The sequence below is a fragment of the Equus quagga genome, chromosome 15, assembly GCF_021613505.1.
Source record: "Equus quagga isolate Etosha38 chromosome 15, UCLA_HA_Equagga_1.0, whole genome shotgun sequence".
Lineage (NCBI taxonomy): Eukaryota > Metazoa > Chordata > Mammalia > Perissodactyla > Equidae > Equus > Equus quagga.
This window is the reverse complement of record NC_060281.1, coordinates 49236474-49260926: the sequence shown is the minus strand read 5'-3', so window position 1 is coordinate 49260926 and position 24453 is coordinate 49236474. Positions and strand designations below refer to the sequence as shown.

At 42.8% G+C, this 24453-nt stretch overlaps 1 long non-coding RNA gene across 1 annotated transcript; it reads right to left on the bottom strand.

The window, feature by feature from the left end:
• Positions 1-5884: 5884 nt before the first annotated feature.
• Positions 5885-15842, bottom strand: LOC124226149 (uncharacterized). The gene is made up of 3 exons (XR_006885211.1): positions 15705-15842; positions 9739-9935; positions 5885-5988 (listed from the first exon to the last, which is right to left on the bottom strand). It is a non-coding gene; the product is annotated as an uncharacterized LOC124226149 (long non-coding RNA).
• Positions 15843-24453: the final 8611 nt, after the last annotated feature.

Genomic DNA, 24453 nt, shown 5'->3' with positions numbered 1-24453 from the left:
CTAAAATTTATATGGAAAGTCAAAGGAACTCGAATAGTTAAAACAATTTTGAAAAAGAAAAAAGAGAGAGAAATCAGTCTACTTGAATTTGAGACTTATTATCTAGCTATGGTCATCAAAGCTGTGTGGAATTGGCAGAGGGGTAGACATGTAGAGCAGTAGAACAGAATAGAGACCCAGAAACAGGCCCATACAAACATACCCAACTGATTTTTGACACAGATGCAGAAGCAATTCAATGAAGGAAAGAGAGCCTTCTCACAAATGGTGCTGGAGCAATTGGACATAAAAAGCAAAATAGAGAAAAAGAACCTCAACCTAAGTCTCACACCTTATACAGACAGACCTTATTTTATTGTGCTTCACTTTATTGTGCTTTGCAGATACTGCATTTTTTGCAAGACCCTCCACCAGCAAAAAATTATGACTTGCTAAAGGCTCAGATGATGGTTAGCATTTGTTAGCTATAAAGTAATTTTTAATTAAGGTATGTACATTGTGTTTTAGCATAATGCTACTGCACACTTAACAGACTACAGTGAAGTGTGAACTTAACTTTCATATGCACTGGGAACCCAAAAAAATTGTGTGACTTGCTTTATTGCTATATTTGCATTATTGTGGTGAACTAGACCCAAACCCACAATATCTCCAAGGTATGTCTGCACAAAAATGAACTCAAAATGGACCACGGGCTTACTATAAAACTTTCAGAAAATAACATAGGAGAAAATTTTCAAGATCTAGGGCTATGGAAAGAGTTCTTAGACTTGATACCAAAAGTATGGTCCATAAAAGTTGATAAATTGGATTTCATCAAAATTGAAAACTTCCGCCACAACCAGAAGGATCCACAACTAAAAATACACAACTATGTACTGGGGGGCTTTGGGAAGAAAAAGGAAAAATAAAATCTTTAAAAAAAAAATTGAAAACTTCTACTCTGTGAAAGATCCTCTTGAGAAAATGAAAAGACAAGCTAGAGAGTGAAAGAAAATATTTGCAAACCACATATCTGGCAAAGGACTAGTAGCTAGACTATATAAAGAACACTCAAGACTCAAGAGTAAAAAAACATACAATCCAATTAGAACATGGGCAAAAGACATGAAAAGATATGTCACCAAAGAGGATAGGCAGAGGGCACATATGAAGAGATGCTCAGCATCATTAGCCATGAGGAAAATGCAAATTAAAACTACAATGAGACATCACTACACACTTATCAGAAGGGCTAAAATAAAAAATAGCAACAACACTAAATTTTCATGAGGATGTGGAGAAACTAGATCACTCATACGTTGCTGGCAAGAATGTAAAATGGCACAGCCACTCTGGAAAATAGTTTGACAGTTTCTTAAAACACTGAACACACACTTACCATAAGACCCAGCAACTGCACTCAGTCTCATTTATCCCAGAGAAATGAAGATTTATGCTCACACGAAAACCTGTACATGAACGTGTATAGCAGCTTTATTTGCAATAGCCAAAAACTGGAAACCACTCAGATGTCCTTCCATGGTGCATGGTTAAACAAACTATGCTACATCGATGCCGTAGGTTACTACTCAGTAATAAAAATAACAAACCATTGATACAGGCAATGACCTAGATAGCCTCCAGAGAATTATGCTGGGTGACAAAGCCAATCCCAAATGGTTACACACCGTATGATTCCATTCATATAACATTCTTTAAATGAAAAAATGGAGAAATGGAGAACAGCTTAGGGGTTGCCAGAGGTTAAGGAAAGGTTAGGGGTAGGAAGGAAACAGGTGTGGCTATAAAAGGGCACTGTGAGGGACTCAGGTAATAATGGGAACGTACTCTGTCTTTACTGTTTCAATGTCGAAATCCTGATTGTGATATTACACTATAATTTTGCAAGGTGTTACCATTTGGAGAAACTAGGTAAAAAGTATAGGGGATTTCTCTGTATTATTTCTTACAACTGCATGAGAATCTATAATGATCTCAAAATAAAAAGTTTATTTAAATATATATGTATTTATCTAATATAAATATAAATTTATTTTATATATATTTAATAAATATATAAAGTAAATATATTTAATAACTATATATTTAAACTATATGATAATTATAATATTGTAACAAACTGTCATAATTATAGAACTAAATTATATTACATCTATTTAAATATGTATGTGGAATTCACCTTAAGCTTTTCAAAGAGCCATAGTTTGAAAGAAAGATAAGCCCTGATATTGGCTTAGGAAAAGGTAAAAACAGTGCAAGCCCAGAACAGGCTAGCTCCGTGATTAAGGCTAACAAGTACCCATTCACTGGAGGAGACGCCCCTAAATGTGATCAGGAGACAAGTTGCCCACTGTCCTGAAGAGCAGGCGCTCAAATCCATGTAAAATAAACTGTAGACATAGAAATTATAAAGTGAGAAGAGTGTGGAAGCCAAGGAGGGCGATGTCGTAATGACAAGTGCAAACAGGAAACGGGGAGTTACCATGGAGTCTAGAAAGAGCGAGAGGGGGAGACACTAGGTGTTTTTCTAGCACTGACCAGGACAGAACACAGCTGGCCAACACAAACATCCAGTCCACTGGGCAAACACAGTCCTCGCTGAAGGAGGACTTTTCTCTGGGCCAGTCACCACGTGACGAAAATATACCCTCTAGGAAATCCAATTTCCTCTGCTTGGGTTCCTTATTCAACAAGCAACCTTCTGATCTTAATTTGATTTTTTGATGGTTTCCTCACCAGAAGAGAAGGAGTTAATGGGATCCAATCTGCTAAATGATTATGTGTTTTCTTCCCTTATGACCCTCCTATGGTTTTTTGGCATTGGGTATTGTGTTCTAAACTGTTTTCTGTCTAGCATCACAGTATTTTCCCTCCAACAAGAATATAATCCCCTTCAGCAAAGGGATTGAGTCAACAACCATTTATTAAGCACCTGTTATGTGCTTGGAACTGTGCAAGGATCAAAGGAAAACGAGAACTGAGATATGACTTGCGCCACCAGTGATGGCTAATTTCCTGGTGGTCCTGTACCACTGGGCTGGTAGTCAAGACATTAATGGCCAAGAATGTGGGCTCCAGAATCAAACCAATGGGGTTCAAATCCTGGCTCCAACATTTACCATCTGTGTGACCTTGAGAAAATTACATAACCTCTCTGACCCTCAGTTTCCCCATCTATAAAGCAAATAGGAGACCTCACAAGTTGTTGTGAATATTAAATGATTTGGACAAAGCACAGTACCAGAGACATAGTTAGTATTCATTAAATGGGAATTATTACTTCTCTGATAATCATTGTCACAGTAATAATTTTCAATTCTGTGAGACTACACTTCCCTTTCCTCCCATCTAACTTGCCTGCCCACCCGAGATCCAACCATTTACCAAGTGACCCTTTCCAGGCATCTGGGAATGCCACAGATTGCAGAGAAGTTCTATAAATTGCCTTGCCTGTCCCTTGCCACCAACCAGCACGAGACTCAAACCCACTGCTCTTTCTTTTAGGCACCTTCAGATCAGCTTCTCCTACCCCGAACTGTGCCACCTCCTCTCATCCCCAAAATGGGCCAAGGCTGCCCTCCTTCCCCACAGTGCTGGCTGAGGCCTTCATTTGACTTGGCCTTCAGAAGGCTTGGGGATAACCAAAGGCACCTGCGCCCGGAGAATTCTAAACAACTCTCAGCGTCCGAGTTTACCGCTGTGTCTCAGAGGCTGCCTCTCTCCCTCTCTGAAAAACCACGCAGTCTCCAGGCCCCATATCATTTGAGGCCCATAGAGAGGGGGAAAAAAATAAAACCTGTTTTGTTCTGTTCTGTTTAGTTTTAAACAGAAATTTAATCTCAGAGGTGCAGCTCTGCCCACCAAGAAGACAGTCTTGCTCGTTCCTCTGTAGAGTATTCATCCGTGGGTGTGGGGAGCCGCGTGTGCCTCTGGCTCCCCCAGGCCCAACGGCACTTTGCTTTACCTTTGCAAGTCCGTGAGGCCCGATATAGAGGGAGTCTGCCCTCAGGGGACAACGGGGCTCCCTGCTGCAGAAATAGACTGTCACAGCTTCAATAACCCTCATGATCCTCCTCTAGCCACCAAGGTTTCAAAAATCTTGAGGTCCTTTATTAACCAAGGCACCCTAGCACACCTGTTTACATCCATTGTGCCCAGCTTAAGGCACAACAGCTGAATTCATTGGAAAGGACTTGGCCGCTTATAACAGCTACAGCCATGCCAAGTGTCTGAACAGAGTCCTGATTGGCACAAACACCAGTCTGACCTCCCCAAATAATTGAAAAGCAGTTTGAATCTGTTGTTGGGCTTCTTTTCAAAAAAGAAAACACTAAAGGGAAATACAGCAAAACCTATTTAAATCCTCTTTCCCCCCCCCCTCCCGGGCCTCTGCCCCAGGATTCGCCCCTTGAGCTATTCTTTTTCTCCCCCTTAAGTAGCTCCTTCTGGAATGAACGACTCAAGGCTTCCTCTACTCATCAGCCCGGGTGGGGGCAGCCAGGCTGGAAGAATCTTCCCACAAAGCTCAGAGGAACGTATGCCTACAGTTAGACACACTCCTGCTTTCATTTTGTTGTTGTTCCTCTCACATGTTAGGTTAAATACCGAGAGGTAGTTTTTCTCAACAGTTATCAATAAACACAAGGTTGTCTCCCATCAATATGACTATACAGTCGCCCTTTCTGCTTGCCCAACTCAACTAAGTTTTCATTTTACAAGAGGAAAATAGACTGTAAGAAGAGAAGAAAAGGGAAGAGAAGAAGAAAAGGGAGAAGAAGAAGAAAGGAAAAGAGGAGGAGATGAAAAGAGAGGAAGTGAGGAAAAGTGAGAGAGGAGAGGAAAGAGCATGGTTGAAGGTTTTCTGTACCTTCTGCGGAAGAGCCTCGAGCTTGCTGGAGAGGGGTCCTCAAAGGCAGCCTGATCCTTTCCCTGCACGTTCTGGTGATCCCAAAATAAGATCAGTGGTAGATGACATTGCGCTTTCTCGAAACACCTTTCCGAGAACACCTCCCACCACGTGTCAAAACAAATGAAATTCCACATTCCTGCTTGTAAATATTTTTCCCCGGCAATAAATGAAAGCTGTGATTCCACAGATACCTCACAGCTTAGCATTCTTTATGAGGTGTATAAATAAAACCCACAGCGTGATTGCAGAGCTCCTATCCTGGCGGCATCGTTTTTATCCTACGGGCGAGCACATATTTACATAATTCAATTCAACAAATACTGATTGAATATACATAGTATGATATAAATATGTATCAATACGTATGAGAACTAAATGAAGAGAAGCTGGTCAGCATCAGGCAGTGTGGGTGAGCCCCGACGGCGCCCCCCTCAAATCCTGCAGCGGGATCGGGCTGTCTAACTGGGGGGAACAGATGTTACTTGAGTACCACCACATTATTCACCTAGCACTCCCCTGTGCCCGTCCCTGATCCCACAGTGCGGAGGATAAATAAAATCTGTGTTTGTGCATTAAATCAACATGCATTACACGCCTCTGAAAATACATATAAGATGCAGGAATTGCATCTTTATTTCCAAACACAATCGTTATGAAAGTCTCTTAAAGAGATTGGGGGAACCATGGGGAAATGTTAGCATTTTTGACAAGGAGAAAAAGGTTTCAAGTTGCATCTGTTATTTGAATTCTTAGGCTGAGGGACTGACCTTTTGGATATTAGCAAATACCTTTCTAAACTTAACAAATTTTGCAAAGAAAAAGCCTATAAATTTATTTATTTCTGAATCTGCACTGAAGGGAAAATTAAAACTGCTCTGCATTAGTCCGCTCTGGCTGCCATGACAAAATACCATTGAATGGGCAGCTTAAACAACAGAAATTGATTTTCTCACAGTTCTGGAGGTTTGAAGTCCAAGATCAAGGTGCCAGTAGGTTTAGTTTCTGGTGAGGCCTCTCTTCATGGCTTGGAGATAGATGGCCGCCTTCTCACTGTATCCACACATAGCCCTTGCTCTCTGTGCTCACAGAAAGAGGGAGAGAGAGAGATTTCTGGTGTCTCTTCGTGTTCTTTTTTTTTTTTTTTAATCATTTGGTTTTCTTTGGGGGGGTGGTAGGGAAAATTGATCCTGAGCTAACATCTGTTGCCAATCTTCCTCTTTTTATTTTTTTCTCCCCAAAGCCCCAGTACATAGCTGTATATCCTAGTTGTAAGTCCTTCTAATTCTTCTATGTGGGGCACCACCACAGCGTGGCTTGATGAGTGGTGTGTAGGTCCATGCCCAGAATCCAAACCGGTGAACCCTGGGCCACTGAAGCAAAACGTGCAAACTTAACCACTACACACCGGGCCAGCTCCTCGTCATCTTCTTGAAAGGACACCAGTTCTTTTGTGTCAGTGTCCTACCCTTATGATCTCATATAACCTTAATCGCTTCGTCAAAGGCCCTGTCTCCAAATATAGTCACATTGGGAGTAAGGGCATCAATATAGAAATTTTGGGGGGAGAATTCAGTCCATAACATGCTCCGGAGTGCTTTCAACTAAAAATATTGATTATTTCAAATATCTTCTGGAGCTAAAATCTAGGAACAGATACGGTTTTACAAGCATGAAAGTTGAAAATGACCAGCACAGAATGAATTTAACACATGTATTGTTATTCTAATTGTAGGTTAGTGGTGGCAATGGTTATTTCACTTTGCTTTGCTTTTCTCCCCCCTATTACTTTACACTGACTCTCAAGTTCTCAAAATCCAAAGCTCCTTCACTCTAGGCCATGAGCCGTCTGAGAGCAGAGGGCATTTTTTTTTTTTAATTCCCCTCAGAGTCTACACACAGCAGGAGCTCAATAAATGCTTGCTGCAAGAATGAATGGCTCCACCTCTTGTGGATATGGTGAAGGAAGGAGGAAGTTAATGAGAAGAGCCTGAATGGGAGGAGGTGGGCTGAGACGAACTCTTTTCTTGGGCTCTCCAGCCTTTCTGGAAGCTAAGGAAGAAAACCCTGTAAAGTGAGCAGCCATAGTGGCCCAAGGAGAGGAGACTCGAAGTCAGTTCTCTGAGCACTGCATGCTTGGAAAATGTTAACACATGAACTGGGATGAAGTGCAACCCAACCGTTTGGTTCCCTTGGCCACATGCCCAAAAGTTGCCAGGGTCCAGGTCAGAGGAGAAAGCAATTATGTCAAGAGTAATAAGGAACAAACAGCAAACACTTACTGAGTATCTGCTCTTCCATCATTCAATGAATATTTATTGATCACACATTTATGCCAGACACTGTACTTGGCACTGCAGATACGAAAGATGAGTAAGACACTCTTGCCCTAGAGGGACAAGTATGGGGGTATCAAGAGATGATGCTGAGACACTAGACTGCTGTGTCAGGCTTCTTCTCACACCCAACAAGACATCACATAAGAGCTGGTGGTTCCCCAGCGTCCGCAAGTAAAGACCTATCCTGTGTTTGTTCCCCTGAGCCAAACAAAGAGTTTTAAACTTAAATTGTGCCTATTTTTTATGGCTGTCCATTTATTTGCCTGGTCTGAGAGGTAGAGTCCTGGGCTGTTCTTGCAAAGAGCCAGAGGAAGGACTGAACTGGATACCCAACTTAGAGTGATATTTTAACACTCCTGGTCACCAGGCTTGAGGTGACAAACTACAAGGTTAGGATGAATATCAGGGGATCAGGGTCTGCCTCAGTGAGAGGCCATCAGACAGCTGACAGAGAGCACAGATAGAGGATTAGGTACTCAAGTGACAGCTTGGCTTGGTGACCTGGCCTCCTGCCAGGGCCATCCTCTCTGGCAGCTAAACCATCGAGGATATTCTCTCCTCCCACCAAGCAGCAGAATCACCACCAGCCTGCATGTAAGATTATGCTGGGCAGGGCATTGTGACGACTTCCTTGCTTGCTCTATCCCTAACCTGGCCCAAGTAAAAGTGACTCTGACCTTGATCTTGGTATGGAAATCACCCAGATAAGGCAGAAGCACACAGTTGCTCACATGGAGCCGCCAGATACCCCAACAAAGATGTCCCCAACGTGGGAGACCAGCCTTAAGCAAAGAGTTGCAGCACAGTGTGGTAAGTATCACACTAAACCAAATGAAGTTGCCAAGACTGGATCATTTTTGCCCTACAAAAGCAGAAATTTCATATGGTTCAACCTAATGCAATAATAGCTAACTCTCATACAGCACCTCCTGTGTGCCACCTAAGGTTCTAAGCTCTTTACACACAAACTCGCTCCCTCTTCATAGCAACCCCACGAGGTGAGGACTGTTCTTACCCCCATTTTACAGAGAGGGCTGAGTAAGCGGCTGCTGGTAAGTAACAAGGATTCGCATGCAGGCCGCCTGGCCCCAGAATCCATGTTCCCCACCTCCACGCTCACCTACCTCTTTGTGCAGAGTTTGGGGAAGCCCAGAAGAAGAGCCAAGATGCTCAGAAAAGGCTTCCAGAAGAAAGTCAACCCAAGGAGGCTTGTGCCCTCTGATGCCCAGTATGGCGACAAAGGGCCTTCACCTCGTTTTAAAAGGGTTGAGTTTGCCCAGCCGGGAGGTGTCCCTGAGGGTTCAGTTCATGCCACCCAAACTCACATCAGGTGTGCTTAACAAACATTCTTTACATCAGTGCAGGAATGGGGAGAAAAAAACGAATGAGCGAAAGCATGTTAATTTCATAGAGAAATAAAACTTCCAAACCAACTGGGATACTCAGGTGTGTGGAGTCAGGGGAAGTGACGTACACATTACCTGGTGTACATTTCACCAGAACTCCATGTGGAAAACATCATCACCTTAATTTTACAGACGACGAAATTGATTGGGAGAGGGGACTGACGCCAACTGCCCCCATGTTCTGACCACCCTCTTTTCACTCCTGCTTCTGCCTTCCAAGCTGCTCAGCCCTTTCTCCTCCCAGGAGGAAAATTAACTTGGAAAATCCAGTTAACATGGGTCAGCTGCTGGAGGAGTACAGGTGCAGATTAAGAGGAATGGCGAGGTCATTCTGGCCGCGATCGCCTGATTTGCCATCTCCACAACACAGGGGTACACCCACCAACCAGAAAAGGACACTTCAGTCAGTGGTCAGGGCATCCGCACCCTGGGTCACTGCTGGAGAAACTAAAAATTGTCATTCTCTCACTCTGGCACCTTTTTCAATATTCCTTATCAGCCACCAAAAGCTACTGCCATTACAACATTACCTCCTGATGGGCATATTACAATTTCCAAGATTACATCTTATCTGACATTAGTTACATTTTAGGGTTGTTGCTTCCTGGCACTTTAATTTCATAAGTAAAGTATCTCCAAATCACAGAGGAGGATGCGTTACAGCTCCTTCCATGCATTTTCTGAGCCTCGTTTCCAGAAGCTAACATTTTCTTCTGTGGGCCTGGATTCCAGAGTGTGCTGTCTGCTGGTTCTATAGCTTTCTGTCCATTAACTGTAAGTAATGATAATGTTCTTTACCTGAATTATTTTGTTTTCTATTTTCGGTGTTTGTCAAGAGAAGAACTAGGGGCGGAATCTGATTGTGTAAAATTGTCATCCTCATAGCAAAGAATCCTGTTCTAAGAGATGGGTCATCAGGCTCCTAAGGAATCTTTCTTCTTATGGCTAGCCATTTAATTATGGGGATTGATATCACACAAAGAAGTGGCAAAAATATAACTCAATGCTACATTACCCTGTACTCATTAAGGGTTAACAAATGCACAGAGGAAAGAACGTATTCTTACAAATTGTAATGACTTACCCACGTTTTATATCCTACCACTGATGAGTGAAAGAAAAACTTCAAAGAGAGCATATGAGGAGTGGATAAGGCACTTGAAACGCTGTCTGTCTGACTTCCCTCCACTCCAGTTGGCAAGATTCTGTCGCGTGAGGAGGGAAGGAGATGGGACTTCACGAGTTCCTCAGGAAATCCACTCCCTTGTACTGCATGACAAACTAAGGAAAAAAGAACAAAGAGAGAAAATGTGCAGGTTGAGACTATCTAAAAATGATAAGTTTAAAAGTATACCTTGCGTTACATCTCTTCATAGAGCAAACTATTTTCCCTGGGCGAGTACTTTCTATAGAATCATCTTTCCAGCCCTCTGGCCTTCATTTCTACCATGACTCTATTGGCCCCAAATTTCAGTCCTGTCTGCAGTTGACTGCACAGAAGTTATTGTTCTTTATACATAAAGAAGATGTGTTATTTCCCATGCATTGGGAAAAGCAGAAGTCTTCAATGGATATTTTACTGAATGGATTTGCAAATTCTGCCTTAGCAATCTGTCTTTAAATATACACTCTATGTGTTAGCTATTGGGAATAAAGTAATGATGGCTAGAATGTATCTGTTATTTAATGGCCTCCTGTTTTTAGGGTTGAATTTGGTTGAAGGGATTGAATGCTAAAAATTACAAAGCATAGCTAAAAAATAATGACTGGATTTAAAAAAATAAAATAAAAACAGATACTCCAAACATATAAAATCTAACGAGGGAAATTTGAGAGAACAGTGAGTAGAAGATGATCATGACCGGAGATGGCCTGGCAGCACTCAGGACCCAGCTGAATGTGGGAGACATGAATCTGAGGTGACTAGACCACCATGTTATGTGTCGCTTGCACTTGGCATCCGTTTTCACTTCCCCCCTATCCCCCCATGTTACAGGGCCCGGAAGACTAAAAGCCACATTTCTCAGACTCCCTTGCAAATAGGATTCTGAGGATAACTTAGGAACTCCCAGTAAGACGCCCCTGCGTGATATTGGAAAGATGGATGGGAGGCAGAGGCCATCTTCTCTGATGGGGGCAGGGGATAAGCAAGCTCAGCAGATGTGGGCATTTATGGTAAATTCCACCGTCTCGTCACCAGCTTGCCGGGTGGGAGGAAGTGGTGGACATGTCAACAGAGGTAGCAATTCTTTCCAACTGAATTCCAAGTGTGTTTGTGAATCCAAAAGGCCAAGGGTGCCCTACCTCTCCTCCTTTACTTCTTCACAGTTTTATAAGTACCCAACTCCTTGCATTAAATCCATTTCTGCTAGAAATTTCTAGAATGCCTTCTGTCCCCTACATCAAACCCTGATGAATTACATGTATTTCCTCTAGTGCCAAAACAGCCTAAGTAATGAGGCTGAAGAGTAAGATGGATCTCAGATTAGTATTTTGAAGGGCACGTTTAACGGAAGGAAAAGGGAAAAAAAGTATTTTGAGCAGCATTTCCCAAACTATGAGATGAATACTTCTGGTGATTTAAGAGGTACAATGACAGGCATTAAATAACATTGAAACATGTAATGAAAGAGTTATTCCTTTTCAATCCTCTTTTAATCATTTAGGGAGAATTCTTAGGTTGAGACTTGATTTCTTTAACGCCTCTCTAATACTTACTAATCCCTTTATTTGCAAAGAGAATAGGCACAGAGCCCTTGATCAGGAGATGATACTTAGCTAGAATGGAAAGACATTGTTTTATTTTCAATATATTTCTTTCTAGTTACCTTCTCAGTACGGAAAGCGATAAAAGTTTTCCATTTATGTTAGTGAGAGGAAGTGTCCTTTTAATTTTTAATGTTAAGTTTTGAAATCTTTCAAATATAAAAAATAGAAAGAATAGTAGAGTGAACACCCATATTCCTACCCCAGAGATTCTACCATTCTGGAAATGTTTTCATTTTCCAAATTCCCCTTATATATAATTTCTTTTTTGTTCAACAAATTAAAAGTAGATTACAGACATTGAAGCACTTTACCCCTAAAATATTTCAGCATGCAATTCCAGAAAACAAGAATATTCTTCTACAAAACCATACCCATTAACCCACAAAACAAAATTAATAATTCCCTCACGTTGCCTAGTCCGTGTTCAATTAGGAGTGTGTTTTCTTGTTAAATAAATTCACTTTAAAAATCTGAGATGATTTAAAGAAAAAAGTTAGATACAGAATAGTAAATAATAATATAGATGGTATATGAATATGGGGGAAAATCTGATGATGATAGGGTTTATAAAACTCTAGCTTGAAAACAAATACCTGAGAAATAGTAGAAATAATGGCACACGAGATCTAGGCTATGTAGGAAAAGGAAATAGATCAAGAAAGACGCTAGTAATGTAGGAGAAAAGCAAGTGGGCCAAGAAATAGAAGTCACTCCTGGTCAAAGGATAAATGTCTTAGGAAGAAAAGAGGTGACGTGGAGGGAGAGAAAGTGAATGTGCAGCTGTATAATTAGAGATTGTCCCCGGGAGTTTTGACAAGGGGTGACTTGTACTGTCTATGCTGTACTAGATGACGATACAAGCTCCAGAGTCAGCCCGCCCAGTTTGAATCCTGGTTATGCCACTACTAGCTGTGGAAACTTCATCTATTCACTTAAGTTCTCTTTGCCATGGTTAACTCATGTATGAAATGGAGAGAAATAGTAGTCCCTACCTCATGTGTTGCTGTAAAGATCAAATGAACTAATGCACTACAACCCCCCCATAACACACAAGTGGTAAGCATGATCCAAAAATTCAGTGGTGTAACATATGGTTTTCTGTTATGGTAAAGTTAATGAAAAATAATACTAAGTCTGTATTGCACATGGGGCTGTAGTGTGACCAAAAGCACAAGAGGATAGCTGATGAAACATGTGCTATATACAACTGACCAGAAATGGTGCCTCAGGTACCGGGGCTAGGTGTGGGGAGGAGCAGAGGAAGAAGTGACACAGTGGTGGGCAAGCGGAAGTGGACAGCCACAGGAAATTTGAATTTGAAAGTTGGTGGGAAGTGGCAAGGGGAGGGGCCAGAAAAATGGAGGGACTAAGATCAAGGTTAACATCAAGACAGTGGATTATAAAAGGCCCTCCTCCCCAAAAGAATAGAATTTTATTCAGCTCCCATAGGAGAACCGGGAAAGGTAGGGGGCAGGAGATAATTACCAGTAGCCAATTGTGTTTTATGGGATATTGATTTCTCATTTGGTTTTACTGTACATGTCAAGTGCTGAGAACAGGACTTGGTGCGAGGAAAGCACTCAATTAATGTTCACTCTCATTATTATTATCACCTCCCTCTTTTCCATTTCCACTCCCTCACTCTATTTCAGGACCATGGTCCCACTTGGCTGGTTTATGTTAGTTCTTCCTGACTTCTCCTGTCCTGGACAGGGAATTCAAAGAACCTACCAGGAATTCCCCCACACTTGTAAGTTTCGAAGTGCTTGCCACATCCCAGCCACTTCCTAGAGGTTCTTCACACAAAAGTTAATATGCTTGGTACCATGGCCCCTTGCCATGCTGACCACAGCTGATTGGACGTGGGTGGGCACCTGACACAAAGGCAACTGTTCATAGGTTAGGCAGCAGCCAATGAAGTTACCTGCACAACAGGGGGGCTCTGTGGTTGACTGGCTCAAACATATTCTTCAATTTAGAGAATCTGAATTCAGTTTATAGAGATGACCAGCTGATACAAAGAAAACAGGGAAAACAACAGAGAGACAAGGCAGTAGTCAGAGCTCACGTGGTGGGAGAAGCCATGAGTAAGTTTCATCTCTGGTGCCTATGAAGCCCAGATCAGCCCCAAACTTTACTTAAGGAATCTAGCTCCTTGGTCATAATACTCCTCCCTGGTCCTACTCCCAACGTGATCTTGGGCAACATCAGGGCCCATGTGGGTGTCCAAGTTCCAGAGGTCTTAGAGCTCTTCAGATCCAGTGACTTTCCCTTTGAGTCTCTTTCTTCCTCCAGCACAGCCTTAACACTTCCTAAATGTAGGAACTCTGAATTTTAAAGCTGGAAGCGACCTTATAGATGGCACTCCTCTCAAAGAAAACTTAATTGGCTTCCCTCTGTTGTGACTTTTCAGATTGCCTTTTGGAAATCTGAAAGCTATGTAAGTATATACCTTTGCACCCAACAATTTCACTTCTGGTAATTTATCCTGTGGAAAGTAATGATACAAGCACACAAAAATGATATGATAGAATATTCATTGCAGCATGCTTCAAAATAGTAAAAGTTTGAAAGCTACTTACATGTGCAACAGTAAGAGATTGGTTAAACAGTGTTGTCGTGGAAAGCCTTTAAGGGGAACACTAACTAGCAACTAAAACTTGGAATAGGGATTATAAACTTGCTAACATAAAATGTATTCTTGCCATTACTAAGTTCAATATTGGGTCGTGAAAGGTGGTGTTGTGTTCTCATTTCATTTATTGGAAAATGTATTTTAAATATATTTTTTATATTTGCATAAACAGAAAAGAACATGGAAAGATTTTATAGAACTTATCTCTACATGGTGGAAATGTAAGTGACTTAATTTTGCTTCTTTTTTGCTTGTATGTAACTTCTAAATTTCTTCATTGATTATACATTTCTTATGAAATAAAAACATATGAGGGGACAGCCCCGTGGCCAAGTGGTTAAGTTCGCGTGCTCTGCTTCGGCGGCCCAGGGTTTCTCCAGTTCTAATCCTGGGCACAGACATGGGACCGCTCATCAGGCCATGCTGAGGCAGCGTCCCACATGCCACAGCTAGAAGGACCCACAACTAAAAATGCACAGCTATGTACCCGAGGGGCTTTGAGAGAAAAAAGCAAAAAAAAAATTAAAACATAAGAAAAATCCTACTAAGGTGACAGATCAGGTGACACTCCTCCTGTAAGTTTCATTGAAGAGAAGACCATCCAGAAATGTCACACCTCTGCTTCTGAATGCAGACATGTTTATATCTGCCTCCCACACCAGGGACACAGTCACATTCATGTCTCCTGGCTCTGACCACATGACCGAATAAGTCCCTGGGAGTACAGCTGCCCCTCACTGTACACTACCAGATGCAGCATCTTACACATTATGGTGGGTTTTGTGGTGGCCCCAAAAGATGTGTCCACACCCCAGAATCTATGAATGTGACGCTATTTGGGAAAAAGTTCTTTGCAGATGTAATTAAGTTAAGGATCTTGATATGAGATCATCCTGGATTATCCTGGTAGGCCCTGAATCCAATAACCAGTGTCCTTAGACAGAAGAAGAGACGACACAAAGAGAAGAAGGCCATGTGAAGACGGAGGCAGAGATTGGACTTAGGCAGCCACAAGCCAACAGACCCCTAGGGCCACCAGAAGCTGGAAGAGGTGAGGAAGGATTTTCCCACAGAGACTTTAGAGGGAGCACAGCCCCACTGAAGCTTTGATTTTGGACTTCTGCCCCCTAGCACGGCAAGAGAGTAAACTTGTGTTGTTTTAATCCATCAAGTTTGTGGTAATTTGTTACAGCATACATAGGAAACTCACACACACTTAGTAGACATTTTGTCAATATTTGTGGAAGGAAAAAAAGAATTGTTTAAACTAATATATCCTTGCTTCTACTAGCTTTGATTCAGAAAGAAGGGATATCTCATTAAAATACTTTACTCGACCCTAGTTTCTTAGGATCAGATTTGAATTCTTCCTCCCACTGTGTATTATTAGGCAACCAAAAAGGCCAAGGGTTACTTGGAGATCCATTAGCCTTGATTTGAAATGTGGAAATAAAAGTAACTGACTCTCTCTTACAATGTCTTTTTGGAGACCCGGTGTTCCCCTAGACTTTCTCAAACGCTAAGCTCCTTACTTTGCTGGAGAGTGAGTTCAGTATCCATGGCTTTGCACAGACTTCACCAAACACTGACAGTAAGAGCTTTAAAGGGACAATGACAGGGTTGAGAGGTTGAAAAATTTGACCTACTTTTCTCTTCTGACTGTTCTAAAAAATCCATGTCATTTTCTTCCTGTTAACCAACTCAGTCCTTTAATCCACATGCACGGCTCCTTTCCACGGAGGGCGTACTTTGGCCTCATGTGTTTGCTTTTGTTTTGCTTTTGAATCAAGTGCTTCAGTGCTTTGATAACTAAAAGTGAAGAGAAGAGAGAAAGTGTTTTTCTTCAGGCTTAAAAAAAAATCACGTTGAACACTCAGGGGATTATCATGCAAAACACGGTGTAAAGAAATGTGAGTGGGGGTGGTGAGAGCAGAGAGAAGGAGACACTGAAACCTCATAAATTGCTTGTAGTGTGATGTCTGCCCAGGATGACAGAAAGCGTCAGTCTCCCAGGTCACTTCTCATCCATGTGGTGTACAGTTCCAAACATCAGACAGCCCCCTGCCTCAGATTCCAGTGTAGAGAAAGAATGTATAGAATGAATCCACGCAGGGCTAGTGCTGGACAAGATGGCAGAGAACGGAGATTGGCCCACCCACGCCTCTCTCTCTCTCTCTCTCTCTCTCCATCCCCCACCTGGCCCATTTGTTTTGATATAGGCTCCCCTGTCCCAGTGACGCTCCATGACTTAGGCTAGGCCTGCTGGCGGCCCTGCATCCTTCTTCCCGACCTTCCCCCTTCCCAAGCAACTTCTCCAGGATCCTGTCCCCTGGACCTGCACTGTCACAGGGGCTGGTCTGCAGAGGACCTGGGCAAGGTTCTAAAGAAGAGGCTGCTGGAAGCATTTCTTGCTGGACTTGGGCTATTTATCGATTGGAGCTTGCTAAACTAGAGAGCAAGTCCCTTTTTTCCCCTCAGGAAAGTAAAGCCTTGGCCTTCTCATCTCAGGGAGCAAACAGAAGGGCCTAGAAAAAAAAAGGGAAGCCTTTGACTCTCATACCAACCAGAAATGAAGGAATGCCTGCAGCCTGGAGAGGGAGCAGGCAGGCAGCTGGATGGTTCAAGAGGATAAGGACCAAGCCAATAGCCATATTTTAACCTAGATGACAACGACAGATGATGGCATGGATTATTCTTCTGAGGAATAAATTGCATTTTAATGATGGCTTTCAATGCCTGAAAAGAAGATAAGACTAACATGAGAATTTTGGCCAGTGACCAGTGTGGGAAATATTCTTTAACGGAAAGGCCTTAAAAAGGCTCCATTAACATCACATCAAAACATAGTTCTGGGGCTGGCCCGGTGGCATAGCCGTTAAGATTGCAAGTTCCGTTTTGACAGCCCAGGGTTCAGGGGTTCAGATCCTGGGTGAGGACCTACGCACCGCTTATCAAGCCATGCTGCGACAGGTGACCCACATATAAAATAGAGGAAGATGGGTACAGATGTTAGCTCAGGGCAAATCTTCCTCAAAAAACAAACAACAACAACAAAAAACATAGCTCTAACTCACTATGTACTTAAGATTTCAATAATGGCTTTGAAAAATATTTCTCATAATACTTGAAAAATTGGAATACACTTTCCAATTTGCCACCTTCAAAGGGCCAGTGATGCCATAGGACTACTGTCAGTGCTACAAATCAATTGGAGTTACTTAAAAAAGAATAGTGTACACAGACTGACTTGATTGAATGGTGAAATAGATCAAAAAAGGAGAAAGAATAACCAAGTTCAACATCTCATAATTGACTAATAACATTTCTTGAGTGTTTCCTATGTGCCTGCTAAGTACTTTCCAGCTATTGTCTTATTACTCCTCCCCCTGTCTGCCAGAACCTCTGCAGTAGGCACTCACATTTCATCACCCCCATTTTTCAGATGAGGGAGCTGAGGCTCAGAGGGGAGAGCTGGGACTATACCCAAACTGTCTGACTCCAGTCCTGAGCTCCTAATGTTTATGCTACACTGCTTCTCCACATCCCTGTTGGCCACTAGATTACACGGTTTGAAATCATCAGTGACACCTGTATTCATTTCCTAGGGTTGCTGTAACAAATTACCGCAGACTTGAAATTCATTCTTTCACAGTTCAGGAGGCCAAAAGTCTGGAATCAAAGTGACAGGAGAGCTGGTTCCTTCTGGAGGCTCTGATGGAGAATCCTTTCTATATCTTTCTCCTAATTCTGGCGGCTGCCTTGGTGTTTCTTGGCTTATAGCTGCATCACTCCAATCTCTCCCCCAATCTTCACATCAGCTTCTCCCCATGCATCTCTGTGTCGCCTTTCCTGCCTCTCATAAAGACCCCTGTCACTGGATTTAGGGCCCACCCAATCCAGGACGATCTCATCATGGGATCCTCATCTCAATCACATCTACAAAGACCCTTTTCCCAAATTAGGTCACATTCACAGGTACTGGGGGTTAGGACATGGACGTATCTTTTAGGGGGACACAATTCAACCCTCTACAGCATCCAACAACCTTCACCTCAACATTTCATGAGTCTTTTTTTTTTTTAAAGATTTTAGTTTTCCTTTTTCTCCCCAAAGCCTCCTGGTACATAGTTGTGTGTTTTTAGTTGTGGGTCTTTCTAGTTGTGGCATTTGGGATGTCGCCTCAGCATGGCCTGATGAGCGGTGCCATGTCTGCACCCGGGGTCCGAACCGGTGAAACCCTCGTCCACTGAAGCAGAGCAAGAACTTAACCACTCGGTGGTGGGGCCAGCCCCCATGAGTCTTATTTTCATTCCATCCCATGGTTCTTTACTGGAGGATGGTGATAATTCTTACACCCCCAAAATTTAATCCATATGAGATGTATCACTCCAATTACATAAACATGACCAATTTAAAAAAAAGAAAAACATGGAACAGAGAGAGACTATAAGAGACGATAGGGGGCCGGCCCCATGGCTGAGTGGTTAAGTTTGCACGCTCCGCTTCGGCAGCCCAGGGTTTCACCAGTTCAGATCCTAGGCACGGACATGGCACCACTCATCAGGTCATGTTGAGGCAGCGTCCCACATAGCACAACCAGAGGCACTCACAACTAGAATATACAACTATGTACTGGGGGTTTTGGGGAGAAGAAGAAAAAAAAGAGAGAGAAATGATAGAAGACATGTAAGCATTTATTCAACTAACAATTGCTTAGAATTCTGGTGTCCCAAGCACTGTGCCAGGGGCCAGTCCAAAAGAAAAAGACACATGGGGGAGTGCTTTCCCCCAGGGGAGCCTGGTTCAACCAGGGAGACAAGAACGCAATGGGCGATTGCAGTGCAATGGGAGAAGTGCTGTCAGGTGCATGCAAAGGCTGTGGGGTCACAGAGAAAGGAACCATTAACACTCCCGGGGTCAGGGAGAGGCTTCCACAGAGCAGGCGACATTTGAGCTGGGTCCTGAAAGATGAGTGGGAATGTGCCCAGGCAGGAAGGAGCCCAAGAAGGGCATTTCAGGCAAAGGACGGAGCAGGAGCAGGCCTCCAGATGCCAACAGAGGTTGGCCAGTTCAGCAGACAATGAGCAGCTCCTTTTTATTTAGGCCCCGTTTTCATCCCGTCAGTCTCTGCTGACAAACTCTCTGTGACTTTTCATTACGTAAGACATTCGACCCAAATCCTTCATTTTAGAATCCTGGCCCTCAGGAACCCAACTCAAATCACTTCTTACCAACATGAAGCCCGTGCTGCAGCCCTCCTGTCCCCATCTGTCCCTTATAGCGAGTGAACACTCCTAGGTTCCTGCTAGAACCGCCACACAGGGGACTCCCCCAAGTCCCCTCAGTCAACAAAATTCCAACCATTCTTGGAAAACCTGCTCGTTTGCCAAACTTCCATAAACCAGCTTTGATTATTAACATCTGAAGGCAATTCCTCAGGCTCAAAAACTTGGCCTTCCCATATCGAGATGCATCCGGAGGGTGACGACATAGCCTCTTTCCAAGGAACCTCACATTGGCATTGTCAACCCCAACAAGCCAAAGAATATGTTTTGTCTTTGAGATGAGTAATGCGAAAATGTAGGCGGTGATGGCCTAAAAAGGATAAGGGTCTGTTATTCCTTATCCACAATTCTGAAATGCAAGAAGCTCCCCACTCATGAGTAAATTCCCAACTCACTGGGTGTCCAGGGCTGACCTGAACCGATGTGACCCTATTTATAGACTTTATCTCATTCAGTGTGCAATCCATCCCTTTGGCTGCAGATTTAATAAGATGCTTGATTATACAATGCTGCAAGAGTCTCCACGAGGGGTGTTAGGTAATATTCTGTGTCCTGAAACCCATCTGGCCCCAAGGATTTTGGATGTGAGACTGTGGGCCTGTGGTTGCTATGATCCTGCTGCAGGTGTTTTTAATGACCGTGTTCCCTAGGGCTGCGTTTATTCTTAGCTTGAGCTCATTTGAGAGATCGGCCTGGTTAGGGTCACTGAAAAATCTCTGTCAGGGGCAGGTAGAATAACCAGGCAACTGAAACAAGCAAAGTTAGCTGGAGATGAGAGATGAGCACCTGACTCTCTCCTCCCCTTCCCTGGGTCTCAGCCTTCTCACCACGGTCCACCAGAGGCCATCTGTCAGCAAGGACGCAGTCTTGGCCCATGCAGATTGAATCACACTGAAGACAAGATGTGGAAGGACTTGAAATCTTCATCTCCCGGCCCTGCCTCACATCACACTTCCAAACATCTTGGGTCTGCAGATACTCTCACAGCTTCATTAGAACTATTGAAACTCTCTTCAGGTCAGCCACTTGGGAAGGGCCTCCAGACATGAGCCGTGCCCTTCTCCATCCACTCCTTACACACACGTGCACACACACTAAGAACAGCACGTAGGGTTTTTGAACATAGACACGTGAACCGATATCCCAATTCTTCTGCCTACTTGATATGTGAATTAGAACAATCTAACTCATTCTCACTTGCTTCATCATTTAAATGGTTTTAATTATAATAATTACATCTTACTGTTCTCTTCAGGGTCAAATAAAAGAATAGATTTGATAGCCCCTGTAAGCAGCAAAATGATGTACAAATGTCATCATTGTTTTCACTATTATGTTTGAGATCTGAACATTCTTTATACTGGAATACTTATTTGTTAAGGCAATACTTCCCAAATGTATTATCAGGGGACACTAATGTTCCAGAAGATGTCCTCCTGTTGAAATTGGACAATGACAGTCTTTCTCACTCTCCCGGGAAAAAACTCAATCAATGACAGAATCGTCTCAACACTAAATTGACCGTCAATTAGGGTTTTCTTAAACATTGGGGTTCAATTCCACTTGTCTTAACTGTCATATGAGTGAGGTGAGATCTGATTTAAAATCATTAAGTATTTTATTCTGTGCTCCAAGAATCACTCTTTTGTGCCATTTTACAAAGAGCATCTTGCCAGACAAGATGCTGAGCGCTGAGGACACACATATGAATGGAGTACCTTTCCCGTATTCTAGAAGCTAACTGAGTGATGGGAGAGGGTTAGTGTGAGAGAGATGGGCTAACAAGCAGTTGCAATAGAACAGAAGTAAAAATAAAATCAGAAATACTCTGATACCTGTCTATAAAAGCCTCACCTGGGAACAAAGGAGGAAGTTTTGTCCAACTCTTGGGGAGAGAGGGTGGGTTCAGGAAATGTTTCATGGAGAAAATGACAGCCGGGCCAAGACTTAGAAAATGCTGAGTAGCACAATATTCCCCCTTTTCCCCATTGTGTGGGATCACCATGGTGAGGCTAGTTCTTGGATTTACCAAATGTGTTCTCTCACAGGATTCCAACTCGATTTCACTTTAAAATCCCAGATTTCCTAAGTAGAAATCCCATTGCCAGCGAGGCTGGCAGTCTGAGTTACAGCCAGACTGTAACAGAGAGTGGACGGAGAAAGATTAATTAAGGTAGTTGGGTTTGAAAGGACAAATGAATCTGACACACCAACATGACAAATGTGTGTGAGTCCAACACTAATTAGCAATAAAAAAATACTTATCTTCTAAATACACAAAGCACATATTTTCAGTGACAACTCATTCTACTCTAAATCCCCACATAAACATGGAGGTCAAAGAATGCTTGGGTCAAATTGGCGCTTTCATTCCCTGTATCCACATGGGCTTCACTAACTAAGCCACAAGTGAGGGGAAGATAGTCCATTTGGGCCCATTTGGGGAAAATGCTCATTTGTAAACAGGCAGATGAACCCTAAGGACCACCTCCGACACTCATAAAGCAATCTGTAAATGTGCGAAGAATTCAAAGGCAAATTAGTATTTACATATTTGTTCCTCTGCATTTTTGCCCTTTCAGTTTTAAGGTGGAATGGCTTGTTTAATCCCTCCATTGGAGACCAAAGAGTTTGTATTCGATCTAGATTGAACTAAACGGTGCTGCTTCCACGGAAAGGGTTGAGAGAGCCCCAATTCTGGGTCTACCAAGCCAGTGAACTAATTAATTAGTTATTCAGGGATTCCTCTGTGACTTGAACACCATTAGGCACTGTGTGCTGGTTCTTCCTCAGTGAGAACTTCCCTTCCCACCTTATCAAGAGTAAAAGCCCCACACACATTCTTTGCCCTTGTCCTGCTTTATTTTCCTTCATAGCATTTATCATTTCCTAACTTTATAGTATAAATACATTTTTCTATTTCTATCTTCTCTGCTACTATGAAAGCTCCATATAATGGAGACTTTGACAGTTTTATTTAATTCTGAAAACCCAGTGCATAGGATAATGCCTGGCACATGGTTGAGTACTCAATAAATACTTGTAAAATGAGTGAATGTGTGAATGAATGAATGAATGAAGTTGAATGAATAACTGAAGAACAAAACAGCTGTGGGCCTGCTGGGGTTAGAGTCTCTGTTTGCAGGCTGCTGTGAACTCGAGAGAGACTGCTTAAAGATGACTCTGGGCTGGTCCCCTCACTGTTGAGGACCAAGTATCCTCCATGGGGGTCTTCTAAAGAGGATGTGTCAGAGAGGAGCCACCTCTCACTGTGTGGGCAGGTACCAGCCAGTGGTGAGAGCTTCAGATAAACATAAGAAAATTACATTGAGTTCAAGGCTGTCAGAGAAGCTTGAAAGAGAACATTCTACAAATAGGGACAAGGGAGGAGGCTTTGGGGGTAGGGATGACTCAGCAAGCCTTGTCAGGACACGATTTTCAACTTTCCACCCACAGATGTTTTGGGTTGGCTAGAGAACTCTTGCTAAATCCCAACAACCTGTTCCTACAACCTGATTACTCTTTTCTTTCTCTCCATTCTCCTCTTACTGCCTTCTTCTTATGCCACCATGTACGTGTGTCCAGAACTCTGTAAGGAATAGTTGATCAACTGGAGCAAACACCTATTCCTGTAAGCTACTGTGGTCGACCTCTGTGGGTTACATTCCCAGCATCATTTCCGCTTCCCTTTCCTATAGGCCCTGGATCTGGGTTGGCCGTTGAGGATCAACTCTAGAGGTGAGGTATATGATGTAGGGTAAGTGAATCCACCTATTCCTTCCCTCTGGCCACACAGATTGGTTCAAGCTGATGAATTCAAGGAGATATTGCTGGGGATTTATGAGAACGAAGTCTCCTAGTTCTTTGGGTGACAATCTTTGTCAATAGATGTGAATAGGGAAGCATGTAGCCCAGGAGTTATGGGCAGCCCTCTTGTGACCACGAGGTGAGCTAACATGGAGATGAAGCATAACCACAAAAGACAGATAGGAGAGAATGAAATAAACAGGATCTTTGGTGACATTACTGAGCTACAGGAAGCTGGCTTAGCTCTGGGTTTTTCAGTAGATGCAAGTCAATATATTCCATTTATTATTTAAGTCAGTTTGATCTGTTGTTGAAACTGGTAACTGCCTAACTCATACATTGGTTCTGATTCTTTTTCCCAAGTTAAGGTGAATTGCGGGAGTCTGTCTTTAAAAGTGAACTCGGGGAAAGATAAATCTTGTTTCATTTCCCCAGCTTTTATTATGGATAAACTATTTAATTTTATGACTTGTTTGGAATGAAATCCTGTACACTTGCATATTTTGGAATCAGAAAGAGATCTGGAACTTTGAAACTGAAATACCCCACTCATAAACCGACGATCACACATCTTATACCAAAATATTCTTCAAGATTAACAGGCACTTATAAAATATCCCTTGAAAAATGGCTATCTAGAGAAGTTAAATGTGTCTAGGGATTAAAACAGCATTTATTTACACTCTTTGCTTGTACTGGCTGAGATGTTTCTAACTGATTTAGGCATGTGGAATGTTTGAGAATGAAGGGACTGTAGACAACACCGTACAGCAGTTAAGAACAAGGCTACTTGCCCAAGGTCAATCCTGGGAAAGTTAGTTAACCTCATTTTAGTAGATGTTGTCAGTGTCCTACCCGACACTCATGTCCCTCCTTAGTAGATATTGTTGGTGGCCTACCCAACATTCATGTTCGTCCTTCCTCTTTCGTGGTGGAGTACTGATTCTGTTCTCCTCCTTGTGGCGAGGGTGACTCAGGGGAAGCTAACTACTTCTCTTGCTTTTGAAGTGGGTTTTGATGTATCAAAGTGGTTTTATCCTCCTATTCAGTTCATGATACATGATGTAGATCAGACCAACAAGACACAAGGAGGTTTGCCCAGAGGTTCTAGGACGGTTCCTCTAAGAGAATTCCCATAAGCAATTTCCTCCCTGAGGCTTAATATGAAGAATAAGAAACCAAGGAGCACTGACTGCTCCCAAGAGCCATCCCTCAAGCAGGAGACTCAGCCTTAGGATGAAGTCCACACTGCTGATGGCAGGGCAGAGAGATGGAAAGAACTTGGATCCTTGAAGTCATTCTT